The sequence below is a fragment of the Anser brachyrhynchus genome (assembly GCF_964034855.1).
Source record: "Anser brachyrhynchus genome assembly, chromosome: 1".
NCBI classification, from domain to species: Eukaryota; Metazoa; Chordata; class Aves; order Anseriformes; family Anatidae; genus Anser; species Anser brachyrhynchus.
The window spans coordinates 182,738,920-182,759,083 of record NC_137694.1 but is presented as its reverse complement, the minus strand read 5'-3'; the positions used below and the strand labels follow the sequence as shown (position 1 = coordinate 182,759,083).

General features: G+C 42.7%; 1 protein-coding gene across 2 annotated transcripts in view; it reads right to left on the bottom strand.

Annotated features, from left to right (window-relative positions):
- Positions 1-412, bottom strand: part of FNDC3A (fibronectin type III domain containing 3A) — a 118,954-nt gene extending 118,542 nt beyond the window's left edge. The window contains exon 1 of one of the 2 annotated variants that reach the window (XM_080594706.1): positions 256-412. The gene's annotated coding sequence lies outside the window, so the exon portion shown is untranslated. Of the gene's footprint in view, positions 1-68; positions 204-255 lie in introns of those variants that run through there. The other variant, XM_080594707.1, reaches the window with a different exon arrangement.
- Between the last annotated feature and the right edge of the window lie 19,752 nt (positions 413-20,164).

The following is a 20,164-nucleotide window of genomic DNA, read 5'->3' as shown; positions in this document are numbered from 1 at the left end:
CCCCGGGGGAAGGGGAGGGGGAAGAAGGCAGGCGGAAAGTTTCGCCCCCGAGGGGCGCAGCCACTCACCGCCATGGCCCCGCCGGCTGCCCCGGCTAACGGCTCGCTGTCCGCCGGCGGCGGAGGGCAGCTCCCGATGGCGCAGCTCGGGCAGGGGCGGCGCCGCTCAGCCGGTTGGCTTCCCCCACCCCTTCGCCCGCCCACTCCGGGGTACCTGCGGCTCGCCCGCAGCCGCCCTTGCCCGCCGTCCCCGCACCTGTCAGCGCCTCCCGCCGCCGCCGCCGGTGCCGCCGCCGGGGGTGGTGCCGCCGCCGCCGCCGCCGCCCCGCGGGCTCAGCGCTCGCCGCCGCCTCGCCCGGCGGAGCGCGGCCGCCATCTTGGTGGAGGGCGGGGAGGGGCCGCGAGGGGGCACTTGGCTCCGGCGCGCATTGCGCCTGCGCGGGGGGCGGTGGGGCCGCTAGGGTGGGGACGGGGAGGGGCGGGGCCGTTGTAGGGGCGGGGCCTGAGGGTGGAGGTGTGGGGCGGGGGTGGGGTCTGGGGTCAGCCCTGAGCTGGGCCCGCATTCACACAGCCGTTAAGGTTGGGAAAGCCCTTCAAGATCATCTGGTCCAACCATCCCCCTACCACCACTGTCACCCGCTAAACCACATCCCCAAGCACCACGTCCAACCTTTCCGTGAACACCCCCAGGGACGGTGACTCCACCACCTCCCTGGGCAACCCGTCCCAGTGCCTGACTGCTCTTTCTGAGAAGAAATGTCTCCTCATTTCCAACCTGAACCTCCCCTGGTGCAACTTGAGGCCATTCCCTGTAGTCCTGTCACTAGTTATTCAGGTTCAGTGTCAGCCTTTCCTTCTTGGGGGGGGGGAGGAAAGGACAGGTATCTCTGCCCAAATACACCCCATATCCACCATCCCCTCTGCCAGGAAAAAACACATTTTTTCCACTCACTTTGTAGGGAGGACCCACCTTCCCTCAACACCTGCAATGCTCAGCCAATGTCCTGAATGCTAATTCGTGATTATCTTTCGCTTAATGTTTGTCCTTTCAACCGTTATGGATCGAAATGATTTTCCTACAGTGTTGGGCTTAATGACCTTCTGCAGCAGTGGACTGAACAGAATGAGATGCTTTATAAAGTGGTTTTGTTAATTTGCCTTAAAGTTCTCTGTTATTAAGTTATTAAGTTGTTATTTCTCTTGCATTTCATCAGTGCTGAAATTTTATAGCTTAATGGCTTTTATAGCTTAACAGCACACAGAAGATAGCCCAAGGGTGCGCCAACTGAAGTTTGCTGCTGTGAGCAAAATCCTGGTTGCTCGCTGCAGGCCCCTCTTCCAAAACCCATAATTTCACCGGAGAAACAGCAGCCGAGGCTGTGCCTCGTCGAATCTCCGAAACTAGAGAGACTCGGGCCTGATCAGCGTTTGGATGAGCTACCTCGTTAGGTGCTGCAGAAAGCGCTGCTGGTGATTCATCCGGTGGCATTCGTCTGTCTATGAGTCAGGGCTGAACAAATGCCACTGCACAGCGTTTGCGGGTAGCGTTGTCCAGCTGCACAGAACTGGAGATCTTTGCCAATTGTAGCTGCTGGGAGATCACTCCGTTTCCGATCTTACCCTGGTTTCAACGCAGGTTTCCCGAATTAGCCAGCGGTTTCGGTGGACCACTCGTAGGCAGGCACCGATCGTCTGGCATTGCTCATCAGTGGTGGGGGAGCCAGGAACAGCAGCATCGTGGTCCTGAGCATTGCCCAACGCAGCCACAGGTCCTGGCTTCGTGCCACACGGTTTTGAATGGGGGCAATGCATCACCAACTGCACATGCACCACTGCCTGAGCACCCTGGGACAAAGCATCCCTCACTTCTTCCCCTGGCTTCCCTGGGATGCTGCTGCCTCACCTCCCTTGCAGGTGAAATTAAGTAATCTGTGCAATTTTTCGGGTGTATGGAGGAAAGGGAATTTACAGCAGGGAAAGGGAAAAGCTGAGAGTGTTTTGGGCTCTTCTCTCTATCCAGACACTGGTCCAGATGGTGTGTAAGTTTGCATTGCATAACACAGTCTGCTTCCTTCCTTTTTAGGTCATGGATATTTAAATACCTGTATATAAAATTCCATTTTCTGCTGGAAGAACAATTAAAGTCACCTGAAAATCATTCCAAATAATATTAAAAGTAGGCGGAAGGAATGGGGGAACTAATATAGGGACCTCCTTATCTCTTTTTATGGACTTATGTGAATAAATGGATTTTTCTAAATCAAAACTAAATTAGATTGGAATTATTTACTAGTCTAAATTGCATATACAGATCTCAACTACTTCCAGATGATTGACCAAACTCCCTTGCTTTCATCCAATGCAGAACTTCCCAGAAGAAGCCACGGAGCCCTAGTTTCTTTATAGTATAGTACCAGATAGACATCCAAGTGGTAATGATGAACATTTCTGAAATTGATATTAAAACCCAGAAGAGGAGAGGGGAGAAGGCAAATCCATCAGAGAAACATTTTGCAATGTAATCCCTTAAGATATATTCTTGTTTTTATAGTAATGACCCCCTTCTGTGGCTGTCATTTCTTCAGTCAAACAACAGTACTATCTTTAGGGAATTCTGAAGAATTGGTGTAATCATTTCACATTTTCATAGCTGTGTTAACTCAGAAAAATAAGTAACAATTCATTGTTTGCAATCAGGATTGGGCAACTCATGCTAATTTTAAAATCTAAGTCACTTGAACCAGTTTTCCAATTCCCTCCATTATTGCAGGGAATGGGAAACACCTCAAATTCTGAAGTTAAAATAATGTGGCTGAGGATGGAGAGGTTACCATGTCTCCTCAACACAGCACCCCAGTCCCTAGTGGGAGACCTGTCTTTACACCTCAGGTGACCTGCAGTACCTACGCCAGGAACAAGAACTGGGACCGGCTTTGGTCATGGCAGCTCTGCTGTTGCCAAATGGAGATCCTCCAGCCTGCGAAGGTGGTAGTTGAAAAATGGAGATCAACAGGTTTACCATCCAAACTTCAGTTGAAAACTGTACTGAGAACATTTACCACTGTCTCATGGACCACGAAGATGGCAGTTTGGATTACAGACTGTGAAAAGCATGAGGTCAGTAGCTCTGCTGTCTTCTACCAGACAAGTAGCATGTATGTAATGCAGAACTAATAAAGAAGTACAGTCAGTGTTTATTTTCAAACATGGGTAACTAATACATGAATGTAGCTCCACCAAAATAAATGAACTGTAAGTTCTGAGCAGCTGTATGAGGAGAATGAAGTTTAATTTTGATGTGTTGGTTTAAAAAAAAAAAAAGCAGGAAATGTAATTATTACAACATTGAATTACCACTTTGTGTCTTTTCGGGTATCCTGTATCTTCACCTGAGCTGCATAATAGTCATCCTATTTGACCAGGTCTCTTCCAAAGAGGCTGCCGATCAGTATGAATTATTTGTTGGTCTCTGATTTGTCTGAAAGGAGTTGAACTGTAAAAATCCCTCTTTAACGTTGCAATGATGTATGGAAATAAAATATTGATGTTTAATGCTAGGCATGATTCATAAAATACATGTTTGTGGGGAAAGAAAAAAAAAAAAAGGAGCCTGAGATTTAATTGATATGATCAGCTGGGTTTTTACATAATTTGGCAAACTAGTAGAATGAAAACACATTGAGCAATGGCATATGATAAAATGTTTATCATGTCTGTAACTGTTTTTCTGACTTTTATCAAAATAGGAAAAAGACACAAATCCACACATCTTTGGCTTCTTTACCTGCTTTTCATGACAAAGATGATTAAAACAATCATTCTCTGACAGGATTAAACCAGCTGAAATGTTAGAATTATGGTACCAAAATGAATGGGAGGATTAGATGGATAAAAATGCTAATCCAGTCATAGACAAGAAAATTCAACCATTCAATTTTGGTATTACAGAAGTAGCTCTAACACAGTATCAAGAATTTTGAGGAAACTGCAGTTTGTTTAATTCAGAGGGTGGGTGGAATATGCCATTTCCCCATTACTGATTCATCTCCTTTTCTGGAAGAGGAGCCACTGATTTTAACAGGATTACTTACAAAATAGTGTGTTGTTCAACAAGAACAAGCATGGCAGATTGCTTCCTTAAGATGTTCAGGTGCAAAAACAAACCAAACTCCATGAGAAAGAATTAATTATTCAAAAAATTTTCAAAATTTGTGCCAAGATTGAGACTTCAAAAACATTAGCTGGAGCCCAGCTGACAGAGTGGTTTAATTGCGTGGCATTTCATTGGGTGTATTTGCCAACTGGAAAAGCAAAATGAAGTCAGGGATTACAAGCACAGGAAGAGGAACAACATGGTTTAGACCTCGAGTTCATTTACCTCACTTTATTAAAATATAGGAATATATACGGCACAGAACTACTAGTTATAATATTACTTTTTAAACTCTAGACAAAAACCCTGCATACAAATGGTGAAATACTCCAGAGATACTCACCTTGGGATTCTTGAAGTTGATTCTTGTAAGTCATTAGTTGTTTCTGCATAAACATATTGAGATGGGCCACGAGTTGAACTGTGATTTTCCCATCGTGAATTGAAGCTTTCATTTCATATTACAGAAATCCTTGAAACTATACTTAAAGCAGTGGTTGTAGGCACCAACAAAGTGCTATTTATTGGCTTCATCACTTTCAAAAACCGCTGATGTTTGTTTTGGCTTTGTGCACTGAGATATTTCTGAACTGCCTTTAGTGATCTCTTAGTAATCTAACAGATGGTTTGCGATAGATAAAGCTGAATAATCAGGCAGTCCTGGTTGTAATGAAAATGTTCACCAGAAGCATACTTTGAATTTGTGCTTCCACTCTGCTTGGAGTGGATTTGAACTTATTTTCTGGCCTTCCTTTTCAGATCATGATTAAAAGTTAAGCATCAAAAAATCAACTGGATGAAAGCAGAAAGACTTACACAATTCGTGTGCTAAATTTGTAGTGCCTAGGTTACTAGTCTTTATTTATATAGGAGCTTTTTCCTTCTTGAATATTCAGGAATTTCATGCCTGAGTTTAATTTTTTCTAGTAGATTTGCTCTCAGGATAAACTGTAGTTTTCACCTGACCAGATGGACCACTGAGAGCCAAGCATGGACTGTCAGGAAGATTGCTTTTCTTTCGGTGAAACAGCTATACCTGGCAGCATTTAGGATGGGTGGACCGTATTTAGGACTTTTTGATCTAGTCCAGTAGCAAGGAGGTTACCTTTCTGATTTAAGCAGCTCTGCCTCTAACTCGAGGAGTTTTGAGACACACAAGATTTCCATTATCTCATTCTGAAATGCTGGCTTTGGAGTTTTTGCTGTGACTCTTTTTTTCCAGCCTTTTGAAATACCAGGCCCATGTTGTGCTTGCAGACAAAGAAGTTGAAGAAAGTTTTCATCAACCTTTTCACATAAGGGTGTATTTCAAACTTGTTCAGTAAAAAGGCCTCGCAGTGCAAGTCCTTGTCTGGCAAGATAACAGCCTGAGTTCAGTGTGCTCGTGGAATACTAATTAGTCTCTTCATTCAGATTTTCCTGTTTTCTTTTTTTTTTTTTCTTTTCTTTTTTTTCTTTCTTTTTTTTTTTTTCCGAGAAGGCTGAATATTTAGCATGTCGCCAACATTCTCTGTGGTTTTCTGGAAGAATTTAACTGCTTCATGGTGGCTAGGAGAAAGCTGGTTCCTCTCGTATTTTTTTCAGGTCTTTTTCTTCCAAATGAAGTATCCAGATGGTGTGAAAGCATCATCCGTGTGTTTAGACAAACACTGTTTGCACCTCCAAACTCTGCAATGGTGGAAATCGAGTGTACTTCACCAGCTTCAGAATAATGGAGCCATTGAAAATCTTCAGACCAGGATGAGCACAAAGAACAGTCTTGTTTTCTGAAGTTATGTGCAGGAAAAAGCTCAAGCCATGGCTGATGAGGTGTCTCAGAAATGTTAACAGTGTCAAGCAACTGGCAATTGGTTCCTGTGGCAGGAAATAGCAAAGGCAGCTCAGCGCTACGAGCAGTAGAAGCTGGCCTTATTGTTGTTGGAATTGTAGTTTCCTCCGTCTTAATCGTCTGTGTTGTAAGTGAGTTTGCTTCAGCCCCCGGAGAATACATGTTCTGCTTTTGCGTGGTCTCTGCTCCTCTGGTAGGAATGGTACTGGCTAACGCACACACAGCTCTTGAGCAAGCTAAAACACTTAGCTGGCCGCTTGGTTTATGCAACTGCATTTGTTGCAGAAAAGTTTGGAACATAGCAGGATGAAGATGAGGAATAGCCTACGCCATGAAGGACTATTAAAAACAAAGACACCACCTCTGGCTGAGGGAGTCTCAGAGCCACAAATTGCTAGGGGCTGGGAAAATATTGGGGAGAAGTCTCACTGTGCAGTTGCCCATTGCATTGCTTCTGGCCAGTGCTGGAGACAGGATGCTGGGCTTTGGTCTGCCCCACTATGCCTGCTTTCATCTGTCTGCTTTAATATTTTCTCTGTGCACAATGTTTTTAACAAAGAATATGCAATAAATTAAATTACTTTGTGTTAGTCTCTAAGGAAAAACTACCCACTTGAAATCAAAGGCCCCAGACAGGGTTTCGTACGGTTCTGTGTGTTGATATAGTTGGTGATGAACATTAGTATATGTGAGACATGAGTAGAAGACGTAAGTACCTGTTAAGGTCTTAGATTCTTGGCAAGAAAAATTGCTCAATGAAGTCAAATCCTTTTGTTCTCCTTGAAGCATTTCTGTGGTTCTGGCTGATTCTGTTTTAACACTGTAAACTGTTTAATTCTGCTTTAATTTTCTCCAAAGTAACCTGTGATCTTTCCAGGCACTTCAAGCAGAGACGGTAGTTAAACCTTGTGTGTGGCTGATTCGGAATACTACTGCAGATACCTCTTTTCAGCCCGGAAGAATGTTGACTGTAAAAGTTTACATATTCTTACAAGCAAATATACAACTGACAAATGTTCCCTATAAGGTAATAACAATAAGAAAGAAAAGAAACAAAAATAAGTAGTCTGAACTTCTATTTGATATTTTTCAGCTTGAGCTCTTTGAATCCAAGCAAAGAGTACGTTCAGAGATCATAACTCAAGAACATTTCTCGTACACCGACCTTCCAAACGATTAGTCTTGCGTTTTGTCTTTTTTTTTTTCTTTTTTTGGAAGGACCTCCCCTTGGAAGGGAAGATTACACAGCTTGAAACATTGCTGACCGCATGAAAAGAGAGAATAATATTTCTTCTGCATGGTGTTTGGTCTGGTAGGAATCACTTGTCTGTTCCAGGGTAGATGAGCACCACTCCAAAGGCCCTGGCAGTTGAGAAGGGTCTGGGGACAGAATCAACATAGTCAGCGTGACGCACTGTCCTCAGCTCAGTGTCACGGTGAGAAGATCCGCCACTGTCTCACCCTGGATTGTGCAAACAATACTTGCGTGTATTTGCAGAATTTTATCTGTCTGGTGAAATGTTAATTTGGGGTTTTCTGGTACATGGCATTAAATACACTTTTTTTTTCTATTCCAGATTCTAGTCACAGTGTGGCCTGTCATCAAAGACATGGCTGAGTCTTGTTCCTCTTTTCCTCCAAGATATTGCAGAATTGGCTCTTCAGTCTCAGATCTATCACTGAATTTTCCCTTTTTGTATCCTTGTTGTACCTTTGGTTTAGATGCCATTCCTTTATTTTACTTTCAATGCAGTGCAGCTCTCCTCATGTTTTTTTTTGTTTGTTTGTTGGTTTTTTTTTCCTGTTCTATGTTTTTTCTTCTTTCTGACATTAAATGAAAATGGGTAGAGACTGAGTCTACCCAAGTAGGCTAGAGTCAGAGATAAAGGTCTTTTACCATCTTTCAGCTGGCACTTGCTGACTGAAGATACAGAAGTATGTGATATATAAATCTCTTCTTGATGCCTTCTGTGTATCTGTAGGGATTCAGCTCCTTTGGGACTTTTAGTTGATTCACTCTTCAACTTAAGATTATTTTTTTTTGATTTCTTTTTGCTGCTGGCACAACAGCATGTTCATTAATCACTCAGACCCAAGGTGCTCGAAAGAAATGGTCTTTATCTGGTGACAAAGTTCCAATAGCTTTTGCCCAACAGAACATGTGCTTTTCCAGAGCTCCTCCCGGGATATTTTTGTGTGTCTGGAAAGAAAGCAAACTGAAAGGTATAACTGACTACTACAGGGAGAACAGTTTGGCTGCAAGATAAGGAAAGCAGTCTAGACAGATCTGTCTCAGCACACAGGATGAGATTATTTTGCCTATCTGAAGTTCTGTTCTAATTGTTTAGTGCATGTTTATATTTTTGGTGATGACATCCTATTCCTTCAAGGATTTTTATGAGAAGTAATCAGACTCGTCTAGCCTCACAACCTCCTACAAATCATAGCTTGCTTGGGATGTTAGGTCTTGTGTTCAGAGGTGCTAGCTTCACTAAAGATGTTTTCTTTAGGTGGATGAAAAAAAAATCATATTCCTGTTAGAGAATTTTAAGGTGCAATAGCTGAGGAATTTACCTTCATTCCAGTATCAGGTGTTTTGACATTTCAAGCTGCAGGGGCTTTTAATGCATGGTGCATGTCAAAAAGATGTGGGGCTACACCTGGAATGCCAAAGGCTAACGTGGACGATATTGTGATACTATGTGGTTGCAGAATCAATCAGTGCCTCTCTTGGGATAGATTTACACATACCACAGGGGTAGTCCCCAAATACCTGCAAGACTAGACTTGTGGGCTGTTAAACTGAGTACCCACAATATAGTCTGACAAGCACCTTTTTCACTTTCCCAGGCATATTTTTGTTGCCTACAGACAGTCTGCCAAAGAATCTTATGTTAGTTGATGGGACGACTGTGTCCAGAAGCATTTTAGAAAACCTTGTTGGAAAGTGATATAGATAGAGTCACTGCATTGAACCCTGATCCTGTCTGACATAAGAATACAGCGGAAAAATGTTTAGAGGAAGCAACAAAAGTATTCTATATGAGGCAGAGACAAAAGGCCAGGTTACTAGATGATGTGAAGAAACACACAAGGGATGATACAGTAGGTATAAGCAAAATTTTCCTTAGATTCTCCAAAGCCATGAGCTCAAGGGAGTTCCTGGAGAGGTTAATATGGCAGTACACTTAAAACTGATGAGATGTTTCTTTCCAAAAAGCACACAGACTTTCAGAACTCATTATTCAGGCAAAAGGTTTAGGAGAAGTCAAATAATTAAAAAAATAATAAATCTGCAGCTACCACAAACAGACAATAACATGCAAGAGGTTATAAAACTTCATGTTCCAGGATGAAAGTCAGCCACTTCCTATTTCGGGTCAGGAAGACACTTCCCCTGGAGGTATGCTATTAAGGATTGTCCATTACAGGATTTTTAGCTTTAGATCTCAATCCAAGTACTATCAGCAGCAGTGTCAGACTAGATGAACCACTGTTTGGTAACTGCTGGTCTACTCTATTCTGAATTTGACACCCATTTTCATATGTGTCAGACTGTGCTGCCCTATTTTTTTTTTCATTTTTTCTCATGAAGGAACATCAGAAGTAGGAGGAAATCATTTCCCTGCTGATCTAGCTACTATCTTGTTTAATTTGAATTTTGTGTTTGGAGGAAATGGTTTTCTTTTCCCTGAAATACTGTAAGCAAAATTCTGCTTACCATGGGTAACAAAAGCCAAATTGAAACAACAGTCCCTAATTTATTATCAGAATCCCTGTACATTTCAGGGCTATAAAACGCTCCTGTGTTTTTGCCGTGGTGCTTATCGTGAGTGAGCAAGCTGCTAGTTAATGATGCTCCCTGACTCACCTTCCTGTCCACTCTGGCTTGGGAAGATGGACAGTGGATGTGACGCTGACAGAAGGAACAGCAGCAAGTGAACACACCCTGATAAGCCATTAGCAGAGAGCATCAAACAGCCAGTGCAGAAAGCCGAAAAATGCAATTAATTCTCCAAAATATGAGAAAGTCTGCTGTCGTTTTACTCAACATCACCTTGATAAACTCAAAGTTGCTTCAGCCATTTTTTTAAGCAGTAAAATATTAAGTGTGATCAGTCTTTCACAGATACTAATTTCAGATCTGCTTAAAAGGATGAAGAAATATGAAAGCTATGTTTTGTGTACTGAAATACTTGGAAGATTCCTGTTCAGAGAGGAAAGCCTCCTCTTCTCCTTGATCCTCTGCACCAGACTACCTGTAGCTGCCATCACTATGTTAACACACGTATTTTGGGCTGCACCACAAAGCTTGAATCATGAAAGCTGAGGTCTGTGGGGCAGAAAAACGCTTTTGTACACCAGTAAAACTGTTTCTCTGGCTGGTAAAAGTATATGGGATGTTATCTTTTAGTTTATTAGGTAGATTAATTACAGGGTTGTAGCTATAGTCCCACAGTTAAACCACAGGAGTCTTACTTATTTTTCACTCTCTCTCTCAGTACTCTCCATAGTTAAATCTCACTCTTAGAGAGAATTTATTTTTCATGTGCAACTTTAAAATGAACTCTCCTGAACCATTATGCTACTTGGAGAGTAGCATCTATTAAAAAATATAGATATATTCCTATGGTTTTATGCAGTCAATAACTCAAAATAGCTTGTGCCTACCACAGCACAGCTACCGTGAACTTAGTCATTCCCACAGAGGGTCTTTGTTATGTTTGAAAAATACCAATTTTGAAATCAAAGGATCTGGTTCTTATTTGCACGATTGTGCCAAGAGGCCTTATAGTGGTTGCAAAAGACATTGCACAGACCTCCTAGTCTCCAGTGCCGAGGCATGAGACCTTAACAGCATTGCCCTGCTCAGACTTCCCACAGCGTATGACCCTTCTTCTGGCACCGACGCAGCAAAGCCCTGTTGGATGGCACCACCCCATTGTCTATGGGTCTTTTATGAAATACTTGAGCTAGATTTTCCTGGTAATGCCATTGATTTAAATTCTTAAATTTATCTCATCTCCTTGTTGCTATCTGGTTGACTGTTTCCTTGAGGTGTCTGGCTATATCATGATTTGCATATGTATATATGCAAATACATATATGCACATATGTATTTGTGTTCATAGAGCCATAGAATCATAGAACCGTAGAATGTTCTGCATTGGAAGGGACCCACAAGGATCTTCTAGTCCAGCTCCTGGCCCCACAAAGGACCACTCAAAAATCAGACCATGTGTCTGAGAGCATTGTCCAAACACTTCTTGAACTCCAACAGGCTCAGTGCCATGACCACTGCCATGGGAAGCCTGTCCCAGTGCCCGACCACCCTCTGGGTGCAGAACCTTTTCCTCATATCCAGTCTGAACCTTTCCTGACACATCTTCACGCTTTTTCCTTGGGTCCTATCTGTTTACTCCTGTTACTCTGATTGCTGAATAAGATGCCTTGTTTTATGCTCAAAAGAAAAAGCTTCTTACCCGGTTTGTAAGCATTGGGTTCCCTCTCATTTCCAAGCAGTGTCACTTCAATACAGAGTACCATTTTTCCAAAAAGTGCTGAACCAGCTCATTAGCCATAAGACAATCTTCATTTCCCAGTAGATGTGTGCACTGCTCCAGCAGCAATTTATTAGTAGAGATGCCGCTAATCTTCAGACCCCTGGAGCAGGACTGTCCAGCCTCTACCTCAATGATACATACTTAGGCGTACATGAAATTACATCTGTAATTTCTGAGAAGAGCATAGACGTAATTAAACATTTTTTGGGTCTCTTGCCCACATGCTAACATGATATTTGTTATGGGGTGCTGCCTGCTTTTATCCCAGCATTTGCTACGTGAATGCAGTTGCATCAAGATGAGATACACCTAAGAAAAACCTGTTTTCTCACTGACTTTTCTCACTGACAGGGGACTTGGACCAAGTATCTGATTTGTAGAAGAGCAGTCAGATGGTCGGCAGTCAGATGAATTAAAGTTGAAATGGCAACAGATACATAACTGGACCCTGTGAAGGCTTTCACACAGGGACCACAAAGCCTGCCTGCATCTGGTGCTCTTCTGTCTCTTCTTCAGAGCATATAAACACTTCTGAATATCATAGGAGACCAAAAGATTTTTGTTTTCATATATTAGGTGTTCCTTGCTATAAGGAAAAAAAAATTTCAGAGAAGAAATGATTTAATCTGGCTTTCAGCTTAATATCTGTTTATATAGTGATAATTTCCATCTCCGCTATATTGTCTTTCAGCTGTAATATTGTCTTCACTTGGCAGCCAACTTCTTGAAGTCATTTGCCACAGAAGGTTTTGAAACATATTATTTATGGCTCCAGCCTGTCACCCTCAGACAATATTCTGAGATGATGTAATGCAGCTGCTCACAGCATTTCTATGTCTCTACACTTTGCTAGTGGTTTTATTTTTGTACTTTGTTTGGTCTTCAAAAATATAAAAGCCATTACTTATTTTATCTTCTGTTAGAATTCTGTGAAAAGATACATAAAACTAATAGAAATGATACTCTATGTTTGTTTTTGAAGTTTCTAGATTAATTACTTCCTGTAGTGCAATAGGGTTAAGTAAGTTCTGATCAATTTAACTTGAGTATGTGAGCTAACTCCATGCTTCTTTGTCTTTGTTATACCTGGATTTGGTATTTCAAAGTGCTTTTGAGACTATTTTCATTGTTAGGAAGAGAAGTGACTTTTTTTTTTAGAATTCTTGAATGAGTGAGTTCACAGTTAGCATGACATATGAGACTCATTTCCTCATTTGTTACTATTTTAAACATATACTTATCCTCCCACTTGTTCCTGAAAAAGTTCTGTTTCTTGTAGATTCTCCACCTAAAAAAAAAAGACACAACAAAACAATAAACACTAAAGTAGCTCCTCAGCCTGGCAGACAGTGGGTAGTTCCTTTGAATAATGAACAGGAATGGCTGCAAGCCTGTGAAGGTCATGTCTTTGTGGACATTTTGATAGGTCTCCCTTTAGCAACGCTACGTTCCATCTACCAGCCAGCTACTCTAGGTTTCTTCTGTAGTCAGTGGAGAGGAATGGGCACTTCCTGGGCACATTTCATCTGCCTGGAAGATAAAAGTCTAGAAGAGGCTGATGGGTTGCATTCTGACTGCAAATGGAAAGTCGAGAGTCCTCCAAAAGGGAATTCCTTTCATTCCCTCGTCCTGACATTAGTCTCTGTCTGGTTCTTGGCATAGCTCAAAACTTCTCAGAGCTGCAGTGCCTACCCACAGCTCTGAGACTATGGTATGGTACCCAGAAGTGACCAGAGTGCAATATCCAAATGTCCTACCCAGGAAAAGATGTTCACCTTGCAAGGAACTGTTACAGGGCTGCATTGACTGGTTTCATGGTTTCCTCTTTCACCACAAGCTTTGCACCAGTGGTATACTCAAACGTAGAGACGGCCTTGTACTTAGACTATTTGCAAACGTTTGCATGCATTACACTGGATGGAAGTACAGTGGTTTCTGGCCCACCTGCCAGTACTTTTTTATGTTAGTACTATTTCATGATCTCTTGGTCTTCAGAAATTTGCATTTGTAGAAACTCTTACCCTGGATTTAGTCAATCTTATAAAAGTGTAAGCAGCAGAAGTATATGAAGAATAAGAAGTAATGGAGTAATGATAAATAATAATACTGATTTGTAGAGTGCTATTTAATGCAAACTTGTCAAGTGTATCTTCTCCTAGAGATTTAATGAAGACCAAAGTCATTTGAGATGACCACGTAATTGAAAGGAAAATGTTCTCTTCTCTTGTGGTCAGTGATGTATTGACATGGTTGGTTGTGGCAAATTAAGTTGCAACTGAAATTTTGTTTCCTTCATCATGTTTGCTGGGAGGCCAGCAGAGAATATTTTAAATGCATGTCCTCGTTTTAACTTTAACTGTGTTGCTTTGATTTCTATTACTTGTGTTTTGTAAAACCATTAGTGTTCTTTTTTTTTTTTTTCTTATTTGCTTTTAATCTCTGGTATACTCCCAGCCTGAATTAAATCCACCATACTTTATTCATCTTACTTTATATGTAAATCATTACTGTTTTCTCCGTTTGTCTTTTAAAGAGAGCATCTGGAAAATAGTATGTAACCTCCACAGAAAACTATATCCTAAACAGAGAACTATTTTCTCTTTTACAGATGAAATAGCTAGTCTCCAGTTGCTCTAGTGTGAATATAGTTATACAGTCCTCCCAGCAATTTTTTGCTGACAGAAACAATCATAGGTAAAATAGTAGTTTTGGTTCCCATGAATTTCTAAAATAGGACAGTGATATTTTTCTTTTTCTTTCACAGCTCTTATAGAGGAAAATTTATCCCAGCAGAAAACAAAAATCAAGATTCAATGCCCCTTCTACACTTTCTGAAGGACTGCTTCCACTCATAGTCTCCCCACATATTGATTTTACAGTCCAAGTTCTCTTAGTGATAAATACACTTGACAGAACTATTTGGCTGAAGCATAGTAATTAACAGGCAAGATGGTATTCCTAAGATTTAGCAACTGGTTAATTAAATATTATTGTCCACTAGCTAATTCATATGTTTTACTATAAACTCCGATTTTTCTAATTTGTCTTTTCCTTGTTCTATCTAAAATTTAATTAAAGCAGTCTGGTTTGAGTATAAACGGGAGATAAAGGCAAGTTATGAGCAATGCAGGAGTGCAAGCTAAGCTCAGCTGCACCACGTGGATTGCACAGAGCGTGGTCAAGACTCCCTGGTGATTCTCCTGTCTTACTGCAGAGAGAAAGGTTTGGAGATTTTTCCGACCTTGTGCTTTGCTAGTCTGCAGGAGAGCTGCTCAAGAAGTGAACAGAAGCATCAATATTGACAGCAGTTTTGGCTTTAGCTATAAAATAGCCTCAACTCTTTAAAATTATTTTCATCCCCGGTAGTTTAGAGCAGTCAGTTTGTATTCCAGTTGCAGAGACTTTCAGGTAAGAAATTGAAAGCAGAGAGGATAGAGTTACAGAACCCAAATGGACACTGGTGGACACCAAGCTGAACATGAGACGGCAACGTGCCCTTGCTGCAAATAAGGCTGATGGTATCCTGGGCTGCATTAGGGAAAGCATCACCAGCAGGTCAAGAGAGGTGATCCTTTCACTCTGCTCAGCACCAGTGAGGCCACACTTGGAGTGCTGGGTCCAATTCTGGGCCCCCAGTACAAGAGAGACATGGACATGCTGGAGAGAGCCCTGCAAAGAGCCACTCAGGTGAGGAAGGGCCTGGAGCACCTCTCCTGTGAGCAGAGGCCGGGAGAGCTGGGACTGCTCAGCCTGGAGAAGAGGAGGCTCAGGGGGATCTCACCCAGGGCTGTGAATCCCCGCAGGCAGGGGGCAAAGAGGCCGCAGCCAGGCTCTTTTCAGGGGTGCCCAGCGCCAGGCCAGGGGCAGTGGGCACCGAGGGGCAGGCAGGAGGCTCCCTCTGAGCACCAGGCAGCACTTGTGTGCTGGGCGGGCGGCTGAGCGCTGGCCCAGGCTGCCCAGAGAGGCTGTGGGGTCTCCTCCTGGGAGAGCGGCACAAGGCGCCTGGACGGGGTCCTGGGCACCCTGCGCTGGGGGGCCCTGCTGGAGCGGGGCTTGGGGACGGTGGCCTCCAGAGCTCCCTGACAGCCTCAGTCATTTTGTGATCCTGTGCAGTGTGGACATGTGGACAACAGCTTAGGCTTCGTGTACAATTAATGGAGGCGAACAGGCCCCAGTACTAGTTTCTTACTCTGAATTGTCCTCATGAATGATTTTCGCCTTTTCACTGACTGCTGAGGGAGCCTAGAAGGCTGGTTGTCTAATTTAGCCACCTAAGTCAGATACTGGAAATTGGTAAGACAGGAATGTTGACACAATAATGGACATTTTCTTGTGAATTTGCCTGTGAGACGTGCTGGCCAGTAACTACTGACAGTAGTGTTGATAAGGAATCGTCAAGCTTAAAGTGGGAAATCAGCGCTGACATCTCGATGCCACCAAATTACTGGATACTGAATTCACTGGAATTGGTTTTTCAGCCCAGTGGGCAAAGTGCAAGACACCCACCCATCCCATCCCATCCCATCCCATCCCATCCCATCCCATCCCATCCCATCCCATCCCATCCCATCCCATCCCATCCCATCCCATCCCATCCCATCCCACCCCATCCCATCCCACCCCACCCCACCCCACCCCACCCCACCCCATCCCACCCCATCCTTCCTGACAGGGTGCTCTCAGCCAGCACTTCAGACCACACAGAGAAAACATGCTCAGATCCACGGTTTCAGTTTACCCGGCTCACACAGAAGGAATTCAATTATCTCCATTATTGCAGGGAAACACAGACGTGGATGGAAGATGTTACTAAGAAATGAACATGGAAAGCAATTTGTCTTTTTCATGTCAAAATCTGTATGACAGTGATACTCTCTTAATTGAAAGCTGTGTTCTCCTGCAAAAGAGAAAGAAAGTCTGTCTTTTCTACCCAGCAAAGTTCATTATGGTTGCTAGAGAAAACAGACTTTGAAGAGACTTCAGTAAATATACTATTCTTGACGGTAGTTTCCCCTGAATCTCTCACAATGTAATTAAATGCTGGTTTGTGTAATTGATTACTGCTAGCTGTTACCTGGACATGTCCTGATATTTTCCTGAAGACCAGAGGGCACACACATTCTGGATTTACCAGAATTTTCAACTCAGAGGAAGAGAGCTTGCCAAGTGGTTTGGGTAGACCTGAGGGCATGTTTGGGCTGTGCATAATGTTCAAAATCGCTGCCTTAGGCCTGCCTTGCTGGATACGTGTGTATGGACCAGTATAATGACATGAGGAGACACAAACTTGAGTCCCAGCAGCAGAGCACCCGCAGCTGTGTGGTTTTACCTCTAAGGTATCTTGCCCTTATTTTTGGAAGCTACATTGCTGGTGCAGCTACCCTGTTTCTGGGCCCGGATCTGGTATTTTCAGGGTTGGTTTGGTAATCCCAGTGCCAGAATCTTCTGTGTTCATACCCACATTGTCTAGAATTATTATCCCTGGGATTTTAATGTAAAACTGTTGGGTAGGAGCTAAAAGGAAGTGGTGCATCATGATCAAAGTGATGCCTTGTTCCTTCTCGATGAAAACAATCTTTAACAGTTATTCAGTAACATGTATTTGCATTTATCATATGGGAACTTGCTTGCAGATCTTGCCAAAAAGAGTAAAGAAAGAATAAGACAGCTGGCACAAAAAGGTACACAGCAGATGGTCTCCACACTCCCCTGAACCTTTACACTTGAGTCACCCTTTAATCCTACTGAAGCCACCGAAGCCCTGCCTGCTGTGTTAAAGCAAATATATCCGAGTTAGAGGGATCAGCTACTGAGTGAGGCTTTCTTTCCCTCACTCGACATCTGTACCTGTCAGGGCTGTTTTGGTCGTGCTAGCGAGGCGAGATCAAAGCAGCACCTTCCCTCTGTCCCCAGGAGGCTGGCTGCCGAGGGGTTCTTTTTTAAAGTCCTTTTTCCCTGAAGGTGACTTGTATGACTCAGCCAAGCCCAGAAAAGGGAGAGTGTGTGGGTGTGAGAGGTTTACACAAGATTATTACACTCTCTCAATATTCTGTATTTCTTGTCATTCATCTGTAGTTTCAGAGAATCCAGAAATTAACCTTGGACAGGAAACAAAGCACCGCTCTTAAAGGTACTACAGTTTCCTGGTGTCTTTTCTTTCATCTTCTGAGGCACTTTTCTGGAAATATAGTTAAGTGACTGGCTACAAAAAAAAACAAACATTTGAGATGTGATTTTTTCAAAGAGGACAGTTTGGGCCGCTCCCTCGGAGCACAGCACACAGAAGTTTGTCATGTTTGGCTTGTCCTGAAGGGAAAAGAAGAAAATATTTTCATTTTCTGGCTGAGGAGAACCTACCTCAAGATGCTGTTAATGTATTCTAGGGTGTGGGGACCGTGTGGTTTGCTCAGGAGTTTTTGGAAGGGTCATCAGAATATACTGCTCAAAATTAGAGGCAGGGTAGCCACTGGGAACACGGTGAGCAGCAGCTTCTGAAAGGAGGAGACAGAGATATGAATTTATTAGGTCATCTGGCAAGACCAGCGTAGGTAGAAAGAGAGAGGAATAAAGTTGGAGTGGAGACACAGCAGAGTTCCCTGAAGGGGAGGGACCTCTGGGATGTCTTAGCAACTTCACTCACAATTTGGAAGTATTTGGTGAACAAAAGAATAATGTCATGCAGCCAGCACCAAGAGATCGGACAAGGGACAGGTTTTGCCCTGTGCACTTTTCCATAAAGGAGGAAAGAGGAAAAAGCTTCAAACCCTTGGCCAGTTATTCAGTGATACGGTGAATGCCAGGGATAGTGAGCTAAAGGGGAAAGTCAACTGGGAAATGATTGTGGAGAAACAGCCTGGAGCATGGAGCGATGGGGAAGCCACGTGAAAGAAAAAAGGGTTAGAGCACAGAAGGGGTACGAAGACACGGGTGAGAGAATATAAGAGGAGGGGTGAATATATGAGAGAACAAAAAGGGACTTAAGAGACAGTTATTTATTTTCAAAAAGGGACAAGAGTAGAAAGAATAAGAGCAGAATTGGTAGCGGTGAAGAAGGAGGCTAAATTCAGAAACAGAGCTAGCAGAAGAAAAAGGATTTTATCAGAAAAGTAGGGTTAAAGGAGAATGTTCTTGGAGGTCAAAGAGTCAGTAAATTTAGTGAAGTTTTAAACAGAAAAATGGGAGAGGAAAATAGGAAGATACAGAAAGAAAAATTAATAAGCAAAGGAAGGTAAAAGAGAAAAGCAGAACAAAGTCAAGGAAGATGATTTTTTATGTTTTAGAAAGCTTCATTCTGACCTATTTTGGTATAAAGTATCCTTACTATGTATTGGACAGACAGTATCAGGGGAACTCAGGGAGGACTGAGGAAACCCATCTGCAGTGGTGGAAGACAGTGGAAGACAGTGGTGCTGGATGAAGCTCCACGATGGGAAAGGAAGATGTTGGCTATGGATGGGCAGTCCTAGCCAGTGAGTATCTGTGACCTTGGCAAGTTTTTGCAGGGCCTTTTACAAGCCCTGTCTAGCAATACAGGGCCCAGGTTTTGGTTTTCAGGTGCAAAAACAGTGTCAAAGCATTTCTAGAAACCCAGTGAAGTCAAGTCACTCTGCCTGGTATTTCATGGGTATATGTCCTCGTTCATGAAAGAGGGATGAAGTGTATAGGCTTACCATGATGGTATTGCATGGGCCACGGAGAGGGAAAAAGAAGGGAGAAAGGGTACAATAATAGATTAACTTACATTGAAAGAGGCATCTGCACACCTCCAAAGTACAAGCGTTTCTCTAGCCCCAGGCACCTTGGTGATGCTCCACAGGCCTCACTCCAGTATACGAGTCTTTCTTGTGCTGGGGACCCTGCAATCACACACAGTATTCCACATGTGGTTTTGCAGCAAAGGCACAGGATTTGGGACTTACATGTGTAAGAACAACACAAATCTGAAGGTTACACAGCGCAAATATTCAAAAAACTCGGTAGCTACACAGTTATTAAGCTTTCAAGATTTGGCATTTCCATTTTAGCATAATTGCATTGAGTGTGGTAGCTCATATCCAAGAAAAACACTTTTCTTATACTCTGAAAGCATGCAGTTTAAAACTGATGCCCATATACGAGGTAATTTCTCTCATTTGATATTAAACTGCTTCCTTTATTTCTGAAATCCAGAGGGCTGTTCTGAAGAAAAGGAAGTTTTGCTATATCACATGGGTGATACTGTGGAGATTGAAATAGCAAAGTACACCAGCCAAAATTAGCACAGCTTTGCATTCAGATATGCTGCCACTTATTTACTCTTTTACTATGAAATAATACAGCTTAGTGTCAGATATTTATGGTTCATCCGCCTTCGATCAAACGAAGCCCTCTTACTTGAGGCAAAAGAAAGGTCTATTAAACACAGACACAGACACCAGATGGCTCAGGATATTTGTCTTCTTCTAGGATAATGTTAGAGTGTGGAGCCAAAACTTAGTTCAGAGGCTGCCCTGAGGCCCCTTGGGGTTACATTTTTTTAGAAAACAGCCAATAACCCTCGCTTCCAGAACTACAGAACTCATTTCCCTGACTCATCTTTCCGATAACATTCACATCATCATTTTGAAAAACAAGCAAACTC